At 34.9% G+C, this 25,561-nt stretch overlaps 1 protein-coding gene across 1 annotated transcript in view; it reads right to left on the bottom strand.

The window, feature by feature from the left end:
- Positions 1 to 24,440, bottom strand: part of LOC118744137 (angiotensin-converting enzyme) — a 391,082-nt gene extending 366,642 nt beyond the window's left edge. Inside the window, exon 1 of the mRNA XM_036476890.1 lies at positions 24,401 to 24,440. The gene's annotated coding sequence lies outside the window, so the exon portion shown is untranslated. The remainder of the gene's footprint in view (positions 1 to 24,400) is intronic.
- Between the last annotated feature and the right edge of the window lie 1,121 nt (positions 24,441 to 25,561).

The raw sequence follows: 25,561 nt of genomic DNA, 5'->3' as shown, positions 1-25,561 counted from the left end.
TAAATGAGTTTGTAGAAGTGGGCGTGGCACATCCAATAGGCGTGGAATATTTTATTAGCTATAAATCCGAAACTATAAGTCATATGAACTTGAAATTTGTTATTCAGTTATACATATGGTAGGTGCTTATAGTAGGGTATATATGAATGAGGTTGTAAAAGTGGGCGTGGCACATCCCATAGGAATCTTTTATCTGCTATAACTCCGGAACTATAAGCCACATGAACTTGAAATTTGGTATGCAGACATAACTATGGTAGGTGCTTACAGTAAAGTATATATAAAGGGGTTTGGAAAAGGGGGCGTGGCACATCCCATAGGCGTGGAAATTTTTATCAGCTATAATTTCACAACCATCAGTCCCATGAAATTGAAATTAGGTATGCACATATCTGCGGTAGGTGCTTACAGTAGGATATATATACATGAGTTTGTAAAAAGGGGCGTGGCACATCCCATAGGCGTGGACCCTTTTATCAACTATAACTTGGTAACCATAAGTCCCAAGAACTTGAAATTTGGTGTGCAGACATATCTGCGGTAGGCGTTTTAAGTAAGGTATATATAACTGAGTGGAACATCCCATAGGCATGGAAAATTTGGAATCATATGTCACGTGAAATTGAAATTTGGTACGCAGACGTATCTATAGTAGGTGCTTATAGTAGGCTATATATAAGTGAGTTTGTAAAAAGGGGGGGAGCGGCACGTCCCATGGACCTGGAATGTTTTATCAGCTATAACTCCGGAGCTATAAGTCGCTTGAACTCGAAATTTCGGACTTCGAACTTCGAAATTAGAGTATATATAAATGAGTTTGGAAAAGAGTGCATGGCACATCCAATAGACATGGAAATTTTTATCAGCTATAACTTCGGAACTATAAGCCCCACGAACTTGAAATTTAGTATGCAGATATATCAATGGTAGGTGCTTATATATAAATGGGTTTGTAAAAGGGGGGCGCGGCACATCCCATAGGCGTGGAAAATTTTATCAGCGATAATTTCAAAACCATAAGTCAAATGAAATTGAAATTTGGTACGCAAACGTATCTATGGTAGGTGCTTATAGTAGGGTATCTTAATATATAAATATCCCGTGTCCGAAACCGCTCAACCGATTTCAATGAAATTTTGTGGGTGTGTATTGTTGGTTCCAAGGCACATTAAATTAAATTTGTTGTTGCTTCTGGTATCGAAAGTGTCAAAAACTGTTCTGAATTTTTTCTTCTAAATCAAAGTGTGCCATGTGAAATACAAAAAATTATAAAAAATAAAAAATTGAAATTGGAAAAAATAAAAATTTATGCAACTTTCTTTCCTAGTAAATTTGTTTGCTTCTGGAAGCATTGATCCATCCTTTGCAAGGCCCAGTAATCAGCGGTCGTGCTGCCGAGTTGGGTGAACGTTCCAAAAGCTGCTATTCAATCGCTTGTTTTGTATAGAAAAAGGTTTCACATGCAAATGGATTTTAACAATTCAGAATTTTTGTGAGAAAAAATTAAAAATATTTGACATTTTCGAGACCAAATAATTTGAAAATAAATCAAATCAACTGCTCTACTGATACTACCTGTTCAATGTATCTTGGTTGGTTCCAACTTAAAAGATAGGATAGTTGTGAACCCGAGAAAAAAAAATTTTTTTTTTCATCGAAATTTTTTCTATGCTTCTCGCATCGTGCTTATGTAATATACATACATATAAAAATCGAACTCTTCCTAAACGGCTCGACCGATCCTTATGAAATTTTTTGTGTTATATATGGTAGGTATGAGAATCGGATGTAAAGTATATTTCAGGTGCAAGGGGCGTGGCACCTTCCATACAAACCGAATTTTTCATATTTCACATCTCTGGAAGTGTTCATGGTAGACTACACGAATATGGTATGGAGATATATGAAAACATTTGTATATTCATGGATAAAAATTGCGGTTATTAGAAAAAGTTACGTGGCACCTCCCATACAAACCGAATTTTTCATACTGCATATCCCGGAAAATGTTCATGGAAGAGGTCTCGAACTTGGTATGGAGATATATGAAAGCAATCGCAAACTCATGGAGATAAATACGCATCGAATTTTTCATACTGCATATCTCTGAATGTGTTCATGGAAGAGTACTGGAATTTGGTATGTACAAGATATATAAAACGCGACTGGTCATGAAGAAAAGTTGGGGCTATTGGAAAAAGGGACGTGGCACCTCCCATGGTAAATTACTCGAAAATAGTATAGAGATATATGAAATCAATTCATGATCTTAGAGAAAATTGGGGTTATTTGAAAAGGGGACGTGGCGCCTTTCCAACGCACTGAAACTATTACGTTTCTTTATACACATGTACAGTTGTGCTAGGTTATTTAAGACGGCAAATATGCCTTCTGACAACCACCAAACCGTAATATTAGAAGACAAATGAACTCTTGGTGAAAATGTTGGACCAAAATGTTTCAATACACGGTTAAAAATTTCGGTTTTAATTTTAAACTTTTTGGACTACATATATGACCAAACTACATAAATTCAGTTTCAAATACAAACCGTCTAAATTTAAAAAAAAGAGGGCACATATGTTGGGCTTATAATTCATAATTAAGAATAAAAAATAAAAATAAAGTTTCATGATCCGTCTGATGGGGATTGAACCCGGACAGCCTTAGTAGAAACCAATTGTATCAAGCAGCTTTGCACACTCAGCTACAGCCACGCATGTAAATGTGCTTTCATATGTTGAGTTTGAATCAACACCACGTTTCGCTGTGTGCAAACATTTTCTATTTCGGTTTAGATTTTAAACCAAATTTTCTATATATGAAACCTAGAAACTAGAATTAAAACATTGGTTTGATTTTTAAACCACGAACTTTTTGGACTAAAATTTAAACCACAATATATTAAAAATTGCTTAAAACTATTGACTGGTTTAAAAAGTAGACTATAAAAGATTAAAAAAGGCAGTAGTCCCAGCGCGGTTTAAAAATTAAACCCAAACTTTTGACCTTGTACAAAAAATTTATTTTGGGCGGGACGAAGTTCGCCGGGTCTGCTAGTAATAATAATAAAAACGGAGGTAAAAACATGTTATTTGTATCTTTTATAGTCCAATTCTAAGGGTGTGAACAAAATATACAACTATCGATAGTGCTAAGAAAAATGCGATAGTGGCGGCAATATGAAACCATCTATAGTTCTCTATCACTACCCTGCAGAAAATATATCTAACTATAAGCTAACTTTAAGTTGATTAGGAAGGAGCTAAAAGTCACTTATTATCTGTATATTTTCCTTGACAAAAGCTAACTATATTTCTATGGCGATGGCCGCGAAATAGTTAAGAAATAGTTAAGTTAAGGTGGTTTACCTCTGCATTAGATGTAGTCAAGGGTGGTTACCTCTGCATTTGATGTAACTAACTTATAACTAACTACCTTTAGACAGAAAATATCAATAAGAAAAACAAAATATTTTTTTTTATTTTTATTTACTTTAATTTATTACATTTCATATTTGTTTCCATATTCTGATGTAGGTCCCATATTCGAACTCCGTCAGACGTAACTTCAAAATGATAATATGAAATGTCAATCTTCCTTTTATTTTTACTCAATTCGAAAAAGTATTTGCGAAGTGCATGATATATAAACAGGAACGCGTTTAAAGAAAACAATCTCCTTCATCACTCCTGCGTTTAAAGAAAACAATCTCCTTCATCACTCCTGCATTACTTATCAACTAGTTTCAAGTAAGCTTCTTGTAGCTAACTACAAGTTATACATTTTATAGAAATCCCGCAAAAAAGCTAACTGCAAGTGGGTTATTTTTTTATCAATTGGTAACTTTTTTCTGCAGGGTAGTGCACAGCGCTGGCAGAGCTTCCAATAAAAGCGCAACCTTTTTGTCGCAGTATGTGTGTACTCACCAAAACAACTTCAGCATGAGCTGCTTACTTCATGAAGTACAAACCACTGTATATACAGTAATAAACATTTTTGAGTGCTCTTCGGGGGTAAAATATGATGAGGGTTGATAATGAGAAGGAGCATGAATTTCCCTGATTCAGAGTTTCATACAAAATTACTGTGGTATGAAAGGGAGCAACAACCGTACTATGGCAGAGTGGCACAGGCAGTATTGCCAGTTTACGGGATTTCGCCCTTTTTTCGGGATTTTATGACTAAAAAGGGCGAAGCAATAAAATTTAGTGAGTAATGGATAAATAAGAAACAGCTCATCACTTGAAATTAATTTTAATAGCAACTTTTGAGTTATTCCTACAAGTTAAGAAAACGTGTGGGGAATTCGAGAAGTTGTGTATTTTGAATATATTAGAAAATATTTTAATCAATAAGGCAGTGCACTCTTTGATGCCAAGATGCGAAAGGCAAAAATTAACGTTTGTTTTGTGCTTTGCTGTGTGTTTGTGCGAAACGACGCTATAACGGCGCCATATGTTTGTTGTAAAAACGGCCGATTTTTGCACTTTCGCTTAAACGCTTTCGCTTCTAGATTCTGAAGTTGTTTTAAATGAATGTAAAATAATCAACTGAAGGCTTTAGAAAGCATAGTGGTATGCACAGATGTTGACCACTTTTGAGTGCTTTTATTATCAAAAAGTAAAATTAGCGATGTACCTTTGGGAAGTAGTGGCTAAAAAAGGGCAGTAAATGGAGATTTATTATATCGAAATTTAATGGATCTATATAGTTTTGCAATATCTTTCCATTATTCTTATGCTAACTGCCAACGAATTTTTTCATTGCTTACTGAGATCAAAACGAAAAAGATAATCAGAATAAGCGAAATAAAGATAATTGAAGGAGGAAGGAGTCGTCAAAAAGTAAATTAATCACCCAAGATCGATTCATATACTTTGTCAAATAACGTAAATTACTTTATTTTTATAAAGAAACAAAATACAGCGAACTGACCAAACTTTTATTGTACACTAGCTTACCCGGCGAACTTCGTCCCGCCCAAAATTAATTTTTTTATTGAAATATTTGGTCCAACGTTTTCGCCAGCAATTCACGTTTGGTTTTGTGGTCGACAGAAGGCATATCCATTACCGTCTTAAATAACCTGATGAAAGCGTTATACCGGGAAGAAGTCCTTGAGGCTTGATAGTGAATCGTTCTTGAATCTGTATAGTCTAGTTGGTGGCAATTTCCAAAGTGGTGAGTATCATTGATCCACATTCTGTTTAGTCAACGTAAAGCAAGGACCGCAGGGTCAAGGTGCAGGAATGGTATTTTCAGGGATTGAAGTCAGAAGTCCAAGCCTTAATTTAAGCCTAAGTGGAATTTTTCTTAATTGCGGTAGGTACTCAAACTTCCCAAAATCAATTTTTCCTGTTCAACAAATAACTATAAGTGACCATCAAGCAAAGGTGCAGGAATTTGCAGGGATAGTAGTCGAGATTTTCTTTACTTTAATCTAAGCCTAAGTGGGAAGTTCTACCACCCTTTTTTTCTTTGCTAGAGCTTCTCAAATATTGCAAAATCGAGATTCTTTGACACTGACGTTGTTTTTCTTAAAATCGGAAACTTTATGCTTACGTCAAAAATAGCGTTAACATTAGCTGCATCAAATTTGTTTCTATTTTTGTTGGCGTGTGTAATAACTATTGTTAAATAGCCAATACCCGCATGTTTGCGGCGCCTTCAAACACATTTCGAACTGTAAAACAATGACTCAATTCTATTTTACGCATATCTATAATACGGGTATCGAATTTCAAGCAAATAATACCATAAATAAGAATTTTTGGATTAGATCGGTCCCTTGTGCAACTATCAGAAAAAGAGTATGCAATATTTTAACCCTGACAATAAGCTACCTACGTGCCAAGTTTCAAGCAAATCGCGCCATAAATAAGATTTTTTCCAATAGATCGGTATCTGGTCCACCTATTAGAAAAAGTATCCTATATTTTAACCCAGACCATACGCTACCTACGTGCCAAATTTCAAGCAAAGCGGACCATAAATAAGACTTTTTCGAATAGATCGGTCCCTGGCCCACTTAAAGGGAAAAATGGATCCTATATGTCAATTTAGGCAAAACGCTACCTACGTACCAAATGCATTAGCGTAGCTCGACCCCTGCAGTACGTATCGGAAAAATTAAAACTTTGTGCATTCCTTCTAAACACCTTTCCAAAAAAGCAGCAACCATTCGAATCGGTTATGAAACATATTTAGGAGAAAATTGTTCCCAATTGATTCATGTTCGCAATAAATATCACAATTACCCGAAATTTTCCAAGCTTCATAACAAATTTTCCATCTTAATATTGTCCAAAATCATCAAATCATGCGATAAAATACAAAATTTCGTCGAAAAAAATTCAAATATTTCTCGTTCTTCTGGATTTTTCCGACTTTTCCAGAATTTTCTATTTTACCATTCGAAAGCCATCCCGAACTAATTGCACAAAAAATTCCATACAAAAAAATCAATTTTCGATTTTTCCAATTTCCCGACTTTCCCGGAAAGTTTTCCCAAAATTTTGTATCGTAAAACCCTTCCTCTGGAAATTGCGAACAACTAAAAGAAAAATTTTTCTAAATCGGCCCAACCGTTCTCAATTGATGAATTACTATACATTTTTCACACCATTTGTATATATATAGATATATGTATTTAATACATACATACATTCTAGCCACTACTAATCACATGAATAAAAATCTTAAAAACGAATATGGGTGTTTCCAGCGGAAGGTCCACCACGACAAAAAAAATTAAAGTTTTATATCTAACGTATTTACGGGCCGATTTGTCTGCTTTTTAAAGTATATACATACTGGCTATGTAAGTAGAATCATGTTTGCATAAAATGGTCTTCCTAGGTGGTGCCAAGGTCGAGATATTTCGAAAAACCGTATTTATGGTCCGATTTGGTTCGAATTTGGCGTATGTGGTTGAAACATAATAAATCATAGATTTTTAATAAATTGACCCTGAATGGGCGCTGAAGTCAAAATATAAAGTATATTCTACATAAAATACAAGTTTTATTTGCGTTAAAAATTCATTTAAAAGCAATATTAACAAAAATATAACGATGGAAATTTATGTCACGTGACGCCACGTCACGTCACGTTTCACACTTGGCGTTGTAAAATAGAATTGAAACAATTTGCATTGATTCAAAAAACTCTAAAAACAACTAGAATTGCTCCAAATCATATTAAAATAAGTTTCATGAAAATAGCCTTCCACAATTCGCAGAGTTTTGCGATTTTGTAAGAAAAGAAAAAATCAACTTCCATTTTTTGTCACGTAACGACACTCTCTTTAAATGCTTATATTTCAGGACCAAGCAGTTCGATTGATTTCATTTTTCGGTTAAATATAGAACTAATTATGTGCTACACAATGGCACAAAAAAGTTAAAGAAAACAAATGGTATTCCTTTTTTGTATCACATTGAAATCGTACGACTGTCACGTGCGCCACCATGGGAATGCCCATATGTAACTGCAATATTTCTTGTTTAAAATGTTTTAGATCCATCGCACACCACGGACTTTATCGGCCGCCGATTTAGTTGGGCTTGCTAGTCTTTCCATTGCACCACAACTAATTGGTCGGAGCAATTAAGTTGGTGTAGTGTGCGCACCTCCATACATCTTCATGTACATATTTCAAGCGAGCCCTACTATTTAAATAGGCGGCCGATAAATTCTGTGGTATGAGGTGGTAGCTGTATTATTACATCTATTCCGTGTGTTGCAATATCCACGGAAGCAGCAGTTATCAAGAAAATGATTTAAAAATATTAGACAAATTCTCTACTTATATGTTTGGCTTTCCTTTGTTTTATTTTTCCAACGTCAAAAGCTGGACTTTTTTTGAAGAAGTTGGTACAACAAAAAATACGAAACACGTTTTCTGTCAGATAGCTAACATGGCGGATAAGAAGAAGAAGTGAAACTACATACCCGGAAAAAAAAGAATCTTATATACTAATCTACCAAATTTTAAGCAAATCGGACCATAACTGCGATTTTTTCGAATAGATCGGTCCCTGGTCCACTTCCCGGAAAAAAAGCATCCTATGTGCTAATCTAGGCAAAAAGCTACCTAGGTACCAAATTTTAAGCAAATCGGACCATGAATACGATTTTTTCGAATAGATCAGTCCCTGGTCCACCGGAGGGTTTTCCCAAAATTTTCTTTCGTAAAAACCTTCTCCTGGCAATTACGAACAACTGAAAAAAATTTAGCCGAATCGGCACAACCGTTCTCAATTGATGAATTACTATACATTTTTCGCACCATTTTTTATATATATAGATTAACTTTTATTCTTATTATTATTTTACAATGCCATTTATAGCGAAGGTATTAAGGCGAAGTTTCTATATGTACAACCTGGTCTAAATATCAACTTCGTCGGTAGGTATCATATCAAAGACATACAATTAGACTCTAGAGTGGAGCTGTAAAACTATCGATACTATCGAATGGTTCTATTTTTTGCACTATCGAATGGTCGCACTATCGATAGTCTTTGTTTGAGGAAACATACATATTGTTTATATCGTCGCTCCCAACGAAGAGTAGCACATCTCAAATTACCGTGAAAGACTAGCACATTTCACTATTCGCGTCGAAGACTAGCACATTTCATTATTCGCGTCGAAAAGTAGCACATTTCAGATTTTCGCGTGGAAGACTAGCACATTTCACTATTCGCGTGGAAGAGTAGCACATTTCAGAATTTTGCGTGGAAGAGTAGCACATTTCAGATTTTTGCGTGGAAGAGTAGCACATTTCACTATTTGCGTGGAAGACTAGCACATTTGAGATTTTTGCGTGGAAGAGTAGCACATTTCAGATCTTTGCGTGGAAGAGTAGCACATTTCACTATTTGCGTGGAAGACTAGCATATTTCAGATTTTTGCGTGGAAGAGTAGCACATTTCAGATACTCGCGTAGACGAATAGCGAATTCATATAAAGTGGTACTAGCAGCCGTACAAAAACCAAACATACGTGTATGTAATAATTATTTCTCCTCGACTAAGCTGAGAGTTTAATGTTGTGTATGGAGCTTTTCGGTATTTTATTACAAATAGAATAAACGTTTATTTTCCTCCTAGTCGTTTGGACGCATATTCGCGTCTTCCTCAGGGAATCTATTTATAAATACGAGAAACATATATGTGCATTAGGGTGGTCCAAAAATGCATGTGAAAAAGAAAAATCGGAATTTTTATGCTCTCACCCCCTAGGATTGTTCTATACCGAAAAAATATATCCCTATTTTTTTATTTTGAAATCAAAAAATAGTTAGAGGTCGCTCAAAGCGCCCAAAGTTTCCCATGTACATATTTTATATGGGGAAAAACACTTTTGGTAGAAATGGTATATAATTCAAAAAAAACTATTTTTTATCGGAAAACTTTTTTCATCTGCAGGATTCCCAATAATAATACCCAATTGTTTATTTAACCTTTTTTCATCGCAACTATAATTTGTAGGTCCGCCAAAAACCCAAAAAACCCCGAAAAATCCAATGGGGGACAAATAAAAAATCCTTAGTATTAAAAAATTGTTAAATAAATAATTGGGTATTATTATTGAAAGTCTCCTGAGGAGAACCAGAGTTTTCTGATCGAAAAATATTGATTTTCAAAAATTCTATACCATTTCTACGAAAAGTTGTTTTTTCCCATACAAAAATACATGGAAAACTTTGAGCGCTTTGAACGACCACTAAATATTTTAAATATGGGTACACTTTTCTATATACAACAATCCTAGGGAGTGAGAGCATTACAATTCCGACTCTACAGTTTTTGGACCACCCTAATGTACATGCAGTCATATCAAGAGCACCTCATTTCAAAGTGATATTGTTTTCCACTTATTTTTATTTACTTATTTTTAAGAATTTTCATTAAAATAAAGTTCATTCTCTGAAGAAGTCCATATAAACCCATGATTCAATAATAGAAAGGTTTTGTAATAAAACAGTCTTCTCGCTCCCACACATAAAATCGGCTACTTTACTTGTGCATAATGTTGCTTACTCTATAGTTTCTAGTGATATTAGTAGTAAAACCAAAAATTCTTCATACTAAATATTCGTTGGCGTCACCTTCGTTTGCGTAATTTTCTAGAACAAGTGTAGAATAGCGACCGTTTAGCTATAAAACAACCAAAAATGCCGATTGATAGAACTTTTTACGCTGATTTCAACGATACCAAATTTATTTGTCACTGGTAAATAAAGAAGATATAAGAGGATTATTTGTATTTTTTATTATCACTAAATTGTTGAAACCCAAAAGTAGATCATGATAAAGTATGTAATATCGAATTAAAGATAATAACTTGTACTTTCTAAATTATATAAAATTCTTACCATTAATTATGCAGTTTTTTAAAAAAAGGTTATTTCATAAAAAAAATAATATTTCTTCGTTTTTTTGTGGTTTTGGTTTCAAAATACAAAAAGCTATAAATTATGTACATCAGCTGAAGAACAAATTAATTACCTTTATGGTGACGTCATTAGCTGTTTAATCGTTTATAAAGTACATAAGATATTAATATTTAAAATATCTAAAAACTGAACTTTAACCTTCTAGAACCTCTTCATTTTTTACTTGCGCCAAATCATTTTGGCATGGTTGAAATGAGCATAAAAAGTTCTGTTGATCCGCATTTTTCGTTTTTGCATAGCTGAACGGTCGGCATTCTAGATTTGTTCCCGGAAATGACGAATAACTTAAATCAAAAATGCATATTTTTATGTATTGTTAAAACACCAAATATATTGCAAATTCGCATAGAATTAATAATACACATTTTACTTCTAATTGTATACTTTGCGTACTTTTTGTAGTACCATTCTACTACCGTTTTCGCAAAATGCGATCACATTCTTCCCCTTTCTCCTACTTCCAAAATACAAATCTAGATAAAGGAGTGTCAAATTTTAGCTGTCACAAATTACACAACTTTGTATTATTGAATCATGATATAAACCCAAATTTAAAACTTTATAGAAAACTAAAAAAATCTACAAATGTTCTTCCAAATGTCAAATTATTTTATTTCTAAGAATTTTTTGAGTATATAGATTTAAAGCCCTTTCAATTTTAATGCAATAATGTGCAAGTTTCAAGTGGCTAAAAAATTTCCGTTGTTGCGGTTTTCTTTCATATAAAAATAAATTGTGTTTATTCGTTATATAGTAGCAAATGCGACAAAAATAATCAAAGGAATCAAAGGATATACCGTCGGAATTTCATGAATTTTATAATAGAATTACACAAATATATAATAAGCACTAAAATTTCCAATATAAATTATGCTTTTATGATTTAGTTGAAATGTGCTAGTCTTCCACGTAAACATCTGAAATGTGCTAGTCTTCCACGCAAAAATCTGAAATGTGCTACTCTTCCACGCAAAAATCTGAAATGTGCTAGTCTTCCACGCAAATAGTGAAATATGCTACTCTTCCACGCAAAAATCTGAAATGTGCTACTCTTCCACGCAAAAATCTGAAATGTGCTAATCTTCCACGCAAAAATCTGAAATGTGCTAGTCTTCCACGTAAATAATGAAATGTGCTACTCCTCCACGCAAAAATCTGAAATGTGCTACTTTTCGACGCGAATAATGAAATGTGCTAGTCTTCCGAGCTAATAGTGAAATGTGCTAGTCATCCACGCGAATAGAGAAATGTGGTACTCTTCGTAGGGACCGACGATATTATAAATATGTACTACTTAGTATGCATTTCTTTATTTTTGAAAATGGGAATTTGGCAACATTGGTTTGCTTACACATCACTATTTGTTTACCTATTACCGGGTTCTACACGGTTCAAGTATTGAATTAAATTCTGCTTGCTAGTGGAAGGGAGGGGTTGAGAAGAAAAGGGAAGAGTACATATGCGTCTGTACCGTCCAGTGGTTTCAAGTTTCATGCCATAGTATATCTATATACATATATAAACGTAATCGAAGGAGGAAGGAGTCGTCAAAAAGTAAATTAATCTCCCAAGATCGATTCAAATATTTGGTCAAATAACGTAAATTACTTTATTTTTATAAAGAAACAAAATACAGCGAACTGACCAAACTTTTATTGTAAATATGTAATTTTTAAAACATACATACATACATTGTTCATAACGGTTTCAATATTTGAAAAAAGATGCGAGATAAGGTGTTTCTATACTGAGACAATGATATGATCATTCAACAGAAACTTCATAAATTCTTAAACCAAATTTCCGCCTGCAACGAAATGGCAAAAAATGTAGGCCATTTTGAAATTGGTATGGCTATGTGGACAATGACACGGGTAGTGTTTACTGCCCAACGGAGTGGGTCAATTTTTTTCATTTTATGCCTTGTTTTGTTTTTTTTTAACACAAATGAGAAAAAAGTTTACGTTTTACTTCAAAATTAACGTCTATTTTAAGGAGTTTAATTGCGAATTTCCACTAGGCATTGATATGTCAAAAAATTTAGATTTTGAGACAAATGTGGTCAAAGTATCAAAAAATCGAGTTTTTTGCAATATTTGAGAAGCTCTAGCAAAAAACAAAAGGTGATAGAACATTCCACTTGGGCTTAAATTAAAGCTAGAACTGTCGATAACTATCCCTGGAAATACTTTTCGTGCACCTTAACTTGATGGTCACTTATAGCCATTTATTGAACACAAAGAAAATAATAAAAAAATATTTAGTTAGGAAAATTTATGCATAAGAACGGAATTGCTCAATTTGGACAGCCAAAATGGATTTAAATGAAGGTCCGTTGGTATGTATGAAAAGTTTGTTTAAACTTATTAAATATTGATTACTTAACGCAGAATGCATTTCAGATTTCGGGTAATGAGCGTCAGATTTTGTGTAAGACCACCAGCCTCCTTTGTTCCTTATCTTCACCCGTCCTGTGCCGCCATCGGCACAACAAATCACACTCTCCCCATTTGAGTGGGCTTCTGAACTGGAAAGCAACTCCGACTCATTAATCCAGTAAATTAAATACAGGGTGTCCCAGAAGTAACGTGCCAAACTTTAGGGGAAGGTAGGTGGAGGGTGATAAACAAAAAAAATTCAGGTAAAAGTGTCACCGTTTTTGAAATATTTAAATTTTTTGAATAAAAAAAAATTGTGCCTTTTCATGTATTTTCTTTAACTGCATCTACAAACCAGGCTATACTTAGTACATTTTTTATGTAAAATACTTCCAGATAGTTGCTCCTCCATACTCAAATGCAATGTAGTTAAAATATATTAAGGAACCATCATAAAATTAGGACTATTTTGGGATTTTTAATTTTTGATATTTTCTTTCCCAACTTTGACTATCTCTGGTGAAAAAAAATGACTGAGCTATAACCTTACATTACATAAAAAATTGCTAGTTTAATAAAGATTTCAGAAAAGTGCTACTCTTACTGTTTCGAATAGAAACAAAAAGTTATAGCCGCTTTAGTGGGTAAAGGACTGAGACACGCTAGAATGTATTTAATAGATTTAAATTTAAGTTGCTCTTGTTACCGACCAATGACATGCTAAATAGTACAAAGGTACATTATTACCTGCTCCTGACATTATTTTATGTTACTTACCTGAATCCGGACTAGAGTCTATAACAAGGGCTATATCTATCAATATTTTTTGTGAAGGATGGGTTCACGTGAAATAAAATATACATAAGCTGTTTTGAAGAAAAATTTATTCTTGTGTTGGTGTTGGTTGATTTTTCCGGCAGGGTGGTAAGATGATTTATTTTGGAACGAATTTCCTCATCCCTTGTCAAGTCTGCAAACCAAAAGAATTAAAAAAAAAACTAATTCATTTATTGATAAAATATGCTCAAACTAGCGACCTTCTACTCGAATACAAGCTCGGCACTTTTTAAGAAAAGACGTTTTTAGAGATCTTAAACTCAATTGGGCTATCTCAAAAGCAGCTCCATTTATTTGTTCCCGCAAACGCTCTTCGTTTTGAATTGTTTTTGAATAAGTTTTGTCCTTAAGACAGCCCCAGTAGAAAAAATCTAATGGATTCAGGTCTGGCGACGTGATTGGCCCGCATCGTAAAATCCATCGGCGAGGATAAGTTTCGTCTAAATGGGCTTTACTTCACGCCCGTAGTGAGCAGGGCACCCGTTATTTTGCAGTCATAGTCTTCGCCGCAGGTTTAAGGGTACGTGTTCTAAAATAGTTGGAAGCCGTTCCTGAAGGAACTCTAAATAACTGTGAGAGTTGAGCGTTGGCGGCAGTTCCACAGGTCTGATAATTAAAAATACCGCACCATAAATTTATTTTGTACCGGTACTGCGAACAATCTCGCATTTCGTGAGGATTGTCTATCTGCCAACTGTGAAGGTTATGTAAATTAAAATAACCATCACGTTTGCATGATGATTCAGCGCTCCAAATTATTTTATTAAAAAAGTTGGGGTCTGATTCATGGTAGGGATGAAATCGATGGTCTTTTAAAGCTTTGTGAACTGTAGTTTTTGGTATTCCCGTCCGTCTTTCCATCATTCTCACTGAAGTCAATGGACCTAGTTCCACTTCCTCTAACACAACTTCAACATCTACCGTTGCAGGACGTCCTGTTTCGCCGCCACGCCTTCCAGGTATGCGGCCTTAAAAAAGTGAAAAATGTAGTTAACAAGCAAGCAAACAAGAAAGGGGTAAAAATCACTTACCTTCATATATTTCTCTATGGGTCCGGGCGAATACTACACGACCCGGATGCCGACGATTGGGGTATCGCTCTACATAGAGTCTTTGAGCAGCTCTGGCATTACAGCAAGCTTCACCGTAAATTAGGTGAATATCCGCATATTCATGCGACATATACTGCGTGTTCTCTGTCATAGTAGTAATAACACAATGTTCGAAGGGTCCAATTTCACAAAATCCACTTTCACTAATTCCGGTAAAATTATGTCCGAAGCAGGTAATATTGTACCTTTGTACTATTTAGCATGTCATTGGTCGGCAGCAAGAGCAACTTAAATTTAAATCTATTAAATACATTCTAGCGTGTCTCAGTCCTTTGCCCACAAAAGCGGCTATAACTTTTTTTTCTATTCGAAACAGTAAGAGTGACACCTTTGTTAAATCTTTATTAAATGAGCAATTTTTTATGTAATGTAAAGTTATAGCTCAGTACATTTTTGTTTTCACCAGAGATAGTCAAATTTGGGGAAGAAAATATCAAAAAGTTAAAAATCTGAAAATAGCCCTAATTTTATGATGGTTCCTTAATATATTTTAACTACGTTGCACTTGAGTATAGAGAAGCAACTCTCTGGAAGTATTTTACATAAAAAATTTAATAAGTATAGCCTGGTTTGTAGATGCAGTTAAAGAAAATACATGAAAAGGCACGATTTGTTTTAATTCAAAAAAATGTTATTATTTCAAAAACGGTTACACTTTTACCTGAAAATTTTTTGTTTAACAGAGAGCTCAACCCCAAGGGATGTTGCGAATGTGGAATTTTAGACATCCGCGGATGCGAACGCGGATGCGGATGCTTAAACGCTAACATCCGCGGATGCGGATGCGAATGGGGATTTCAAGTATTTTTATACCCAAGCGCACTTGTGCACAAGGGTATTATAAATTTGTTCACATAACGGTTGTTTGTAACAGGCAAAACGAATCGAGATAGATGTAGACAAATATATATATAAATGATCAGAATGAAAAGAGAAATCGATTAAGCGGTGACTGTCTGTCCGTCTGTGCACACCATAACTCGAGTAAGAATTAAGATATCTTAACGAAACTTGGTATGTGTACTTCTTTTGAGCGTTAGACGGATGGTATTGAAAATGGGCAAAATCGGACGATAACCACGCCAACCTCCCATATAACGGTAGTTTTGAGAAATGTGAAAACTGCGATATTTTAGTAACTACTGAAGCTTATTCACTCAAAATTAATATTTACGATCATTTTTAGGCGAAAAATACGTATATTATAAATTTCTGGACAATGGGCGTAGCCGCGCCCATTTATGATTATATGTGTATATCTTTGGAACCGCTCCACCAATTTCTCCAAAACTTGGCACAGTTGTTGGCCTTCACAAAACATACCAAACGGCTTAAAATTTAAAATAACTACGCCCACATCACATATAACGGTAATTTAGAGAAATACGAAAGCTTCTATAAATCAGTAAATACTGAGGCTAATTTATTCAAAATCGATTTTTGCAATAATTCTTTAGAAAAAATAGGCTTATAATAAAAAGTTGGAAAATGGGCGTGACCCCGCCCACTTATAACCACATATGTGTATCTCGGTAACCGCTCTATCAATGTGTACCAAACTCGGTATGATTATTGTGGTTGCCACATAAAGGCAAAACGTTGAAAGTTTTGAAATCTGACTAAAATTACGCCCACTTTTCTATAACGGTAAATTTCAGAAATGTCTGAAACTTTGATATTTCGAAATTTAAGGAAGCTAATTTTACCCAAAATTGATACTAACAACAATCCCTTGAAAAGAAGTATCATTATTATGGAATTTTGGAAAATGGGCGTGGTGCCGCCCATATATATCTATATAAGTTTATCATATTATATCTAACTGAACGTTCTATCGAAGATGTTTGAAATGGACGTAAGTAAAACCACCACTGCTTACCATGTAGCGGTAGTCTTCGGAATGGTGAAAAAACTATATTGAATACTTGCGCCGGGTATTTAATGTTCGGCTCCGCCCGAACATAGACTTTTTTACTTGTTAAGAAATACTTTAGGTGAGTAAATTAGGTGATTTAGTTAAATAAAAATGGAAAGCTTAGTAATTTTTAATAATGTTTTTTTTTTTTAGTATTTGAGTTCAAAAATTAGAACATAGTGTTCATTAAAAAGTTTTTAAAGGGTCGTCAAACCTGCGCCACTAACTAACTACTCGCTCGAGGCGACAAACTTGAAAAACTTGAAACTTGACAAAATTGTAAATTCTTTTCGATTGACACTGCACCCGTTGAGAGAACTTTCAGTTATATATTTTTTTTTATTGCCGTGCAATAATTATTTTTTGAGGATTGCATCGGGCTGCAAATGTCGGATGTATCCTCCTGACTTCCCTCTTCACATTCCTGTAACGTCAACAGCATTTTTCGATTTTGTTTTTGTAATTAATTTTTAATCCTTTCTTTTTATGCAGAAATAACGAAAGAAGGTTACCACCTCTATTTGTATTTTTTTATCATTTAATACTAAAGAAATTCATATACCAGGCCCAAGGTTTGATCTATGGTAATTAATTAACATTGTTTATTGAAATAGTTTTCAATGGGTGGGTTTGCTCGTTTAGACATTTCCTTCATTTGGTACCAAACTTGTTTAATTTGGATAAGCGGTTTGTTTATTATCCGGAAAAGACCTTTAATTGGGAATAAAAAATATTTGGCCAAGTTTAGCTGGTAAAAAAAACTGTTATTTTCGGGCCCTTCAATATTCGCATTCGCAAATATTGATCCGCATGGACTATTGCGAATTCGAATGTTAAAATTAATGCGGAAGCTCCGCAGTTGCGAATGCGAATGAGAATATTTGCAACAACCCTGGTGCGAAGTTATGCGAAGTATGCATAATCAGACCCTTATTACTTGTTTGGCACGCAATGCACCGACTGGCCGAAGATGTAAGAGCTCGCTTCAGTGATGTTGACGATTTAATATCGAGGCAGTGTTGCCAAACATGGGCTTTTCCTACCAAAACTGGTAGGTTTTTTTTTTCATTTGGTAGTTTGGTAGGCTTGATTGGATTTTGGTAGGTTTCGGGACAATGAGTAATAGTTATTTGCGAAAAAATAGAAAATATGTACGTATCTCCGAATATTTTAGCAACCTTTTTACACAAATATTTCACGGGTGCGTTCGTATAATGGCAGCCACAAGCATGTAAATATACCTGATTCCTATGTACAAGCGTGTACCTTATTATTGCCAATATGCAATACGGACAACCATATATCGTGACCTAAGGGTGAAAAGGTGCCAAGTCCATTTTCGTATTACCTGTCATTCTGCATCAAAAACTAAACTAAAAAAAAATGTACTTGGCACCTTTCACCTTTAGGTAACGATATAATTTATGGCGTACTTTTACCAAGATTTCAGAAAAGTCTGCCAATGGGCTCGTACTCAACCATATTTCCCAATTGAAGTCTGTGCTCGCGAATGTCATCGTAGAAGGCAAATGAGGCCAGAACAAATATTATGTCGGACATTCAGGCAGCGTTAAAGGCCTTAGAGTCTTTTAAAATGGCATCAAGGCTTGTAAACTCTTGAACCACCTGCGAGCCCACAATAGCGTCACGCATGAAGGGTTTGAAGGCAACGAAAGGGCTGACTGTCTCGCAAAGCGTGAAGCCCAAATGCGTTTGCATGGTCCCTAGCCTTTCTGGGGTACATCTAAAGGACACACTGCAGACCTACTTAGGAGCTAGCTGGGAATAATCTCAAATTGCTGCCTACTGGTGGAAGTTAAAGGGAATAAGACAATCAAAGATATGCATAACTCTTTCCAGCAGGAACTCCGAAAGACACCTTGAACTTAGAACTCTTACTGGCAACCTGACAGCACACTGCATGTTAACGTACGGTTTTAATTAAATGGGTTTTTCTGTAGAGGCGGACTGTAGGGTTTGTCGGCTGGTGAAAGAAATGCCAGAGTATATTCTATGTGAATGTCCACGAAGCATGAATCATAGATTGATACACCTTGGAGAACGATTGCCTTCTCCACCTAAAATTTGGAACATGGCCTCATCCAAAGTGCTGAGTTTTTTAAATAGCCTAAGGTTGGAGTTAGTACAATTTTGATTTAGCACAATATATCTTCTTAGGTCGCAGCGCGGGTATCTTCGACGTAATAATAATGATATCGTCACTAGACACGAATAAAGAGCTCAGAAAAACTCTTTGGGGAGTTCTGGGCAATACTGTTGCACTCGAAAATATAGTTGACCGCGACATAAGTTTATGGGTCTTTCTTTGCTGTCAAAGTGGTTAAGGCGGCTTTATTTGCCGTCACCTATGTTAAGAGTCTTTCTTCGCCGAAATTTTTTTACGCCTCTTTTTTCGCTATCAACTTTTGAGCTGGCGTCTTTATTCGTATCTAGTGACGATATGTATGTATGTGTAAAGAGACATATGTACATATGGATAAGTCTGTACAGTAAAATGAATCGTTATACGCGTTCAATTTGTTTTTATTAATCTAGTTGTGTTTTAGTTTTTCTAGTTTATGTTAACTATGTTTTTAAAAAATTTGACATTGAAAACAAAAAAATGTTTGGTAGGTTTTGGTTGGTTATGGTAGGAAATTTTGGTAGGAAAAAAATTTGTCTGTGGCAACGCTGATCGAAGGGGAAAAAATATTTCTAAAACCTGCTTTGCTTGTTGAAGCTTTTAAGAACATGTATCCCAATATCGCTCTTCCGCCACAGCCAATATTTACAAGATGGGGAACCTGGTTAGAGGCGGCAAAATAATATTGAAAAACGCAATAGTTTCAAATTCGATTGAACCAATGCAAACTATAGCTTCTTGTCGGAAATAATAACTACTAATATTAACGTGCGCAGCGTTTAAGGAACTTAAGGGAATATCTGCTCTGTTAAGTAGCCAAATGGCCGCAAGTGTCAGCTGTTAAGCTGGGATCACTCAACTGTACCTTTGTACAGATTTGTATATTTGGCAGTTAGAGAGTGCTGAAATGGAAAAATTAAGAAAAGATTTGTTCGTATTATTGTGCTCATTGTGTGCTATTTTCGGCCACTTTTCGTTTTTTTTTGGGCTCCGACCATTTGGTAAATAATTAAGACTATGCCAAGTTAACCGTAACTTAGCAAAACATTCATTCAATGAAGTCTTTTTACTACTTATCTTGGCTTCTTTTTTTGGGTTTTTTATGTGCGTGCGCTTGACGTCACGCTTCTTAAACTTTTGTCAAACACGGATAAATATTATTGAGGAATTATGTGCTATTTTTGGGCTTTTTAGAGTCACCAAAATAATTATAGGAGCTCATCCAGTTTCCGAGATAATTAAGACTTTGCTGGGTTAACTGTAACTTAGCTTATCTGGGTTTATTCTTTTGGGCTTTTCATGTGCTTTGCAAATATTGCCCGTTGAACTTTGAAAAATCGCTAAAAATATTGCCCAGTAAACATTGAAAAATCGCTTGACGTCACGGTAGCCGACCAACTTTATAAACTTTGGTCCAAAACAGATAAATATTGCTGAGGAATTAGGTGATATTTAGAGGCTTTTAAGGCCGTCAAAATTATTTACGGTGCTCACTCAGTTTCCGGGATTATTATGACTTTGCTGGGTTAAATTTAATTCAGCTAAACATCTGTTAAGTGAAGACTTTTTGTTTGACGTTTTGAGTTTATGAACAACTGTCAAGTGTACTCATTGGGGTGTTTAATAAACTTATACCAAATTCATAAAAAATAAAGAACACTAGCGGCAAATCAGCTGCACTTAATAGTAGTTGGTTGAACATCGACCTTTGAACTTTGAACATCGATTACGCAGGTTCGATCCCTGCTGAAGTCTAGAAAAAAGAAGTCTGATGAGGAGATGTGGTGATCTCCGAAATAGCTGCTATAACTTCTACCGCTTAGACTTTGTTGCTTTTTCAATTTTTCCTAATAAACAATCGTGGGAAGTTGCGAATGTGGAATTTTAGACATCCGCGGATGCGAATGCGGATGCGGATGTTTAAAAGCTAACATCAGCGGATGCGATGCTAATGCGGATGTCAAATACAGTGAAAGCTCCAATATGCGGACACCGATGGTCACCTTTTTTGTCCGCCTATGAGAGAAGTCCGCTAATAGGAATATCGTAAAAAATAAAATAAAAATTCATACTTAAACAAGTAAGAAAGTCTAGGTTCGGGCGGAGCCGAACATTAAATACCCGGCGCAAGTATTAAATATATGTTTTTTCACCTTTCCGAAACCTACCGATAGATGGTGAGCCGGCGTGTATAAATTTTGAGTAAATTAGCGTCCTTAAATTTCGAAATATTGCAGTTTCAAGCATTTCTGAAATTTGCCGCCGTAATTTTATTCCGATTTCAATAATTTTCAACGTTTTGCTTTTATGTGGCAAGCACAATAACCATACCGAGTTTGGTACAAATTGGTAGAACGGTTACCGCTATATATATATGTGATCATAAGTGGGTGGTGCCACGCCTATTTTCCAAAGTTTTACCATAAACGTATTTTGTGGTAAAGAGTTCTTGCAAGCATCAGTTTTGAATAAATTAGCTTTAATATTTACTGATTTATCAAAGATTTCGTATTTCTGTAAACTACCGTTATATGGGATGTGGGCGTGGTTATTGTCCGATTTAAAAAAATTTCGGCCATTTCGTATGTTATACCTGTGCCAAGTTTGGAAGAAATTGGTGCAGCGGTTACCAAGATATACACATGTAAGAATAAGTGGGCGTGGCTACGCCCATTTTCCAAAAACTTACAATATTCTTATTTTTCGTCCGAAAATTATTGTAAATATCAATTTTAAGTGAATTATCTTCAGTAGTTACTAAAAAAGTTTTCGTATTTCTGGAAATTACCGTTATATGGGAAGCGGGCGTGGTCGCAGTCCGACTTCGCCCATTTTCAATACCAACCTACCTTGGGTTAATGGAAACCTACGTACCAAATTTCGTTGAGATATCTCAATTTTTGCTCGAGTTATCGTGTACACGGACGGACGGACAGACGGACAGACAGACATGGCTTAATCGACTTCTCTATTCATTCTGACCATTAATGTATACATTTGTCTATATCTATCTCGATTCGTTTTGGCTGTTACAAACAACCGTTATGTGAACAAAATTAATAAACCCTTGTGCACAAGTGCGCTCGGGTATAAAAATTTAAATTGCGGGTTTCCAAATTAAAATAATATTTACTCTTTAATAGACAGAAACAGGGTGAATTAAAAATAAATTCAAATTTATTGCGTTTTCTTTCCTACCGACAAATCTCATTGCCCATTGGCAGCGAAAAGGCAACACTTTTTCTATAAAAGAAAATATTTTGGAATATGGGCTATGTTCTTGTGTACATATGTAGAAGCGCAAGAGTCAACATTTGACTGAAAATCAAAACAAAATTGGCCGCTTGTTAGAGCTTCGCGTCCGCTTATGGGAGAGTTTTTTCATAACTGGACATTTTTGAGTGTCCGCGTCCGTTTATCGGAAATTCCGTGTATGGGAGAGCATTTTGTATGAAAAAAAAACCAAAAATTTTTAATATTTTTATTGAGCTTTGTACCACGATTGTTTATTAGGAAAAATTGAAAAAGCTCTAAGCGGTAGAAGTTATAGCAGCTATTTCGGAGATCACCACAACTCTTCATCAGACTTCTTTTTTTTCTAGACTTCAGCAGGCATCGAACCTGCGTAATCGATGTTCAAAGTCAGAAGCCTTAACCACTGAGCTACATATGTACATCCCGTAAACTCTTGTTGCTAATTCATTTTCCTTATTCAACCAACTACTATTAAGTGCAGCTGATTTGCCGCTAGTGTTCTTTATTTTTTATGAATTTGGTATAAGTTTATTAAACACCCCAATGAGTACACTTGCCAGTTGTTCATAAAGTTAAAACGTTAAACAAAAAGGCTTCACTTAATAGATGTTTTGCTAAGTTAAATTTAACCCAGCAAAGTCTTAATAATCCCGGAAACTGAGTGAGCACCGTAAATAATTTTGACGGCACTAAAAGCCTCTAAATATCACCTAATCCCTCAGCAATATTTATCCGTGTTCGACCAAAGTTTATAAAGTTGGTCGGCTACCGCGACGTCAAGCGATTTTTCAATGGTTACTGGGCAATATTTTTAGCGATTTTTCAAAGTTCAACGGGCAATATTTGCATAGCACATAAAAAGCCCAAAAGAATAAACCCAGATAAGCTAAGTTACAGTTAACCCAGCAAAGTCTTAATTATCTCGGAAACTGGATGAGCTCTTATAATTATTTTGGTGACTCTAAAAAGCCCAAAAATAGCACATAATTCCTCAATAATATTTATCCGTGTTCGACAAAAGTTTTAGAAGTGGGCCAGATAGCGGGACGTCAAGCGGGTTTTCAATGTTTACTGGGCAATATTTTGAAAGCCCAAAAAATAAGCCCAGATAAGTAGTAAAAAGACTTCATTGAATGACGAAAAGTGGCCGAAAATAGCACACAATGAGTACAATAATACGAATAAATTTTTTCTTCATTTTTTCATTTCAGCGCCGCTAACTTGATTGAGCTTCCCAATAACCGGGGTTGACGTAGAAAAAACGTTCTCCTTATATAAAACATTTTTGCGGCCAAATAGGGAAAGTTTTAACTTTGAAAGTTTTAAAGAACCAGTTATCTTTTTTGCCAAATAAAGCCCTGAACAAAGCAAATAAAAAAATTTAGAAAAATAAATATGTATTTTTAATTTATTGTAAATGAATTTTTTACTTACGTGCTTAATTTTTTTAACACATATATTAATATTTTAGATATATACTTAATTAATTTTGAGTTTTTTGTGGCACAAAAAAATTAAATATGTCCTTGTGTTAAAGATAAACTAGTAGTAAGGAAAGGTAAATAAAAAAATTAAAAAAGCAAAACCACTGCGAGAAGTCTTTTTGTTTTAGTGCATATCTTTGATTTTTTTAGTTAGTTTAGTTTTTTAGTTTAGTTTTTGTTTTATTCAATTTAATGTATGTTTTATTTTTAGCTTTGATTTTACCGTAACGCCGCGCCGTGAAGTGCACTATTTTATCATACAAAATAATATTGGAGTGCAAATGTTTTAAAATTAATGGTATGACTTCTCGGCTGAAACATTTCATTGTTTCCGAGCATCCTCAAACTTCATTGAAATTATATGTGTGATTTCCTTATGAAAGTCGGGATTTTACAAGTCCGTCTGTCAGATAAAAGCCCTAAAAAACTATAGAGTTCTCCGGTAGTGAAGCTGCATATATAATATGGTGCCTCAGACTCTAGATAGGAAAATGTAAAACCTGAAAGGCGAAATTAGCGGTATCTAGTTTGGTTTATGTGTTGACATGACCGTAACAGTGAATTAAATGTGTATAATTTATTCTGATTACATATTTTTTAACTTTTTTAGCGCAAACGAACTACGCTGTATGTATCCCAACTTCAAATAATCACTTTCAAATATTCTTTAATACAAGATATATTTTGAGCCTTTATCCACCGATATCAGAAAATCTATTTTCTACATACATACATACACATATGAGTATAAGCCACGAGCAATAACTTATTTGCTGTCCTTTATTCTTTCTAGGTTTTGTCCTCTTACCTGCCTCTGTAGAACATAACTAAATTCGGTTGCGGTATTGCGACGACTGTTGCTCATCTTGCGGTAGCTTTTATGCTGGATTTGAGGAAAATTAAGATCTCGCGTTTATTTGCGTTTTGTGATGAAATTATTTAAAATTATACGAACAACAGGAGTCGAGGCAAGGAAGGGGTATAGCCAATCATTCATATCAGGTTTTCCTGTAAATTCGTCGTTCCTGATTTTAATCTTCTCGTTATCAAAATATATTCTTTAGTTCGATGATTCAATAAGTTTTACTCGCGAACTAAGTCTTGGACTTTCTTGAATTTGTAATTTATAAATTTTATTAAATGTATATTGGCTGTTGTTAAAGGTATTATCGGTCTGTTTTCTTAAATGCTCTGCTTATCTGTCGACCAGCGACAACGGAGCAGATGTGACAATCGGTCGTGTTTATGTATCCCTGTGCCTGAAAGTGCAAGTGTTCGAGGAGTAGTGGGGTAGATGAGCGAAAAGTGATTGTGTGAATGCGAGTCGCAAATTGCAAATTTCAAGTGCCTGACTCCCACGAGTATTCTGTGTTACTTTATGGATAGTTATGCGTTGCGATTGTCCTTTCCGAATGTATGGGTATGTATGTAGGTATGTTGTGAAGTTCATGAAGAGTGTTTTGAAGGTCTTCCTCTTCTATGTGAATTTTATGTGGTTATTTTAAGCCTCTTTCTTCACTTCATTCGATGGTGTTTTTCTTTCCATGTCCACAAATTAGGAAGTGATTGATTTTTAGTTCACTTGAACTTATTTATTTTACTTCGGAGGTCGTTGTTATACCATTTACATACATATATTTCTTGGGTAAACCGCATACATACATGCACTTAATTTCCTTTTAATTTGGTGAGAATTAACAAATTTTAATAACTCTTTCCCATTTATGAGTTTTTTTATTGCAATTGCATAGGAAATTTGCTGGCACAAAGAATTTATGAACAACGAAAACCAATTTGTCAACTTCAACGTTCTACGACCTAGCAATAACTGTTTGCTATTATAACCTTAAACAGAGAGGATAACGACCAGCGTTGCCACTTGACATATTTAAGGTACCAAAAAGCCTACCAAATCAGTTTGCAAACTACCAAAAATTTTTTAACAATAAAACGAGATTTTATTAAATTT

The sequence above is a fragment of the Rhagoletis pomonella genome, unplaced genomic scaffold, assembly GCF_013731165.1.
Source record: "Rhagoletis pomonella isolate Grant_MI unplaced genomic scaffold, Rhpom_1.0 Rhpom_scaffold_00008, whole genome shotgun sequence".
Lineage (NCBI taxonomy): Eukaryota > Metazoa > Arthropoda > Insecta > Diptera > Tephritidae > Rhagoletis > Rhagoletis pomonella.
The sequence above is the reverse complement of the archived record's forward strand: the minus strand, read 5'-3'. Positions and strand labels throughout refer to the sequence as shown.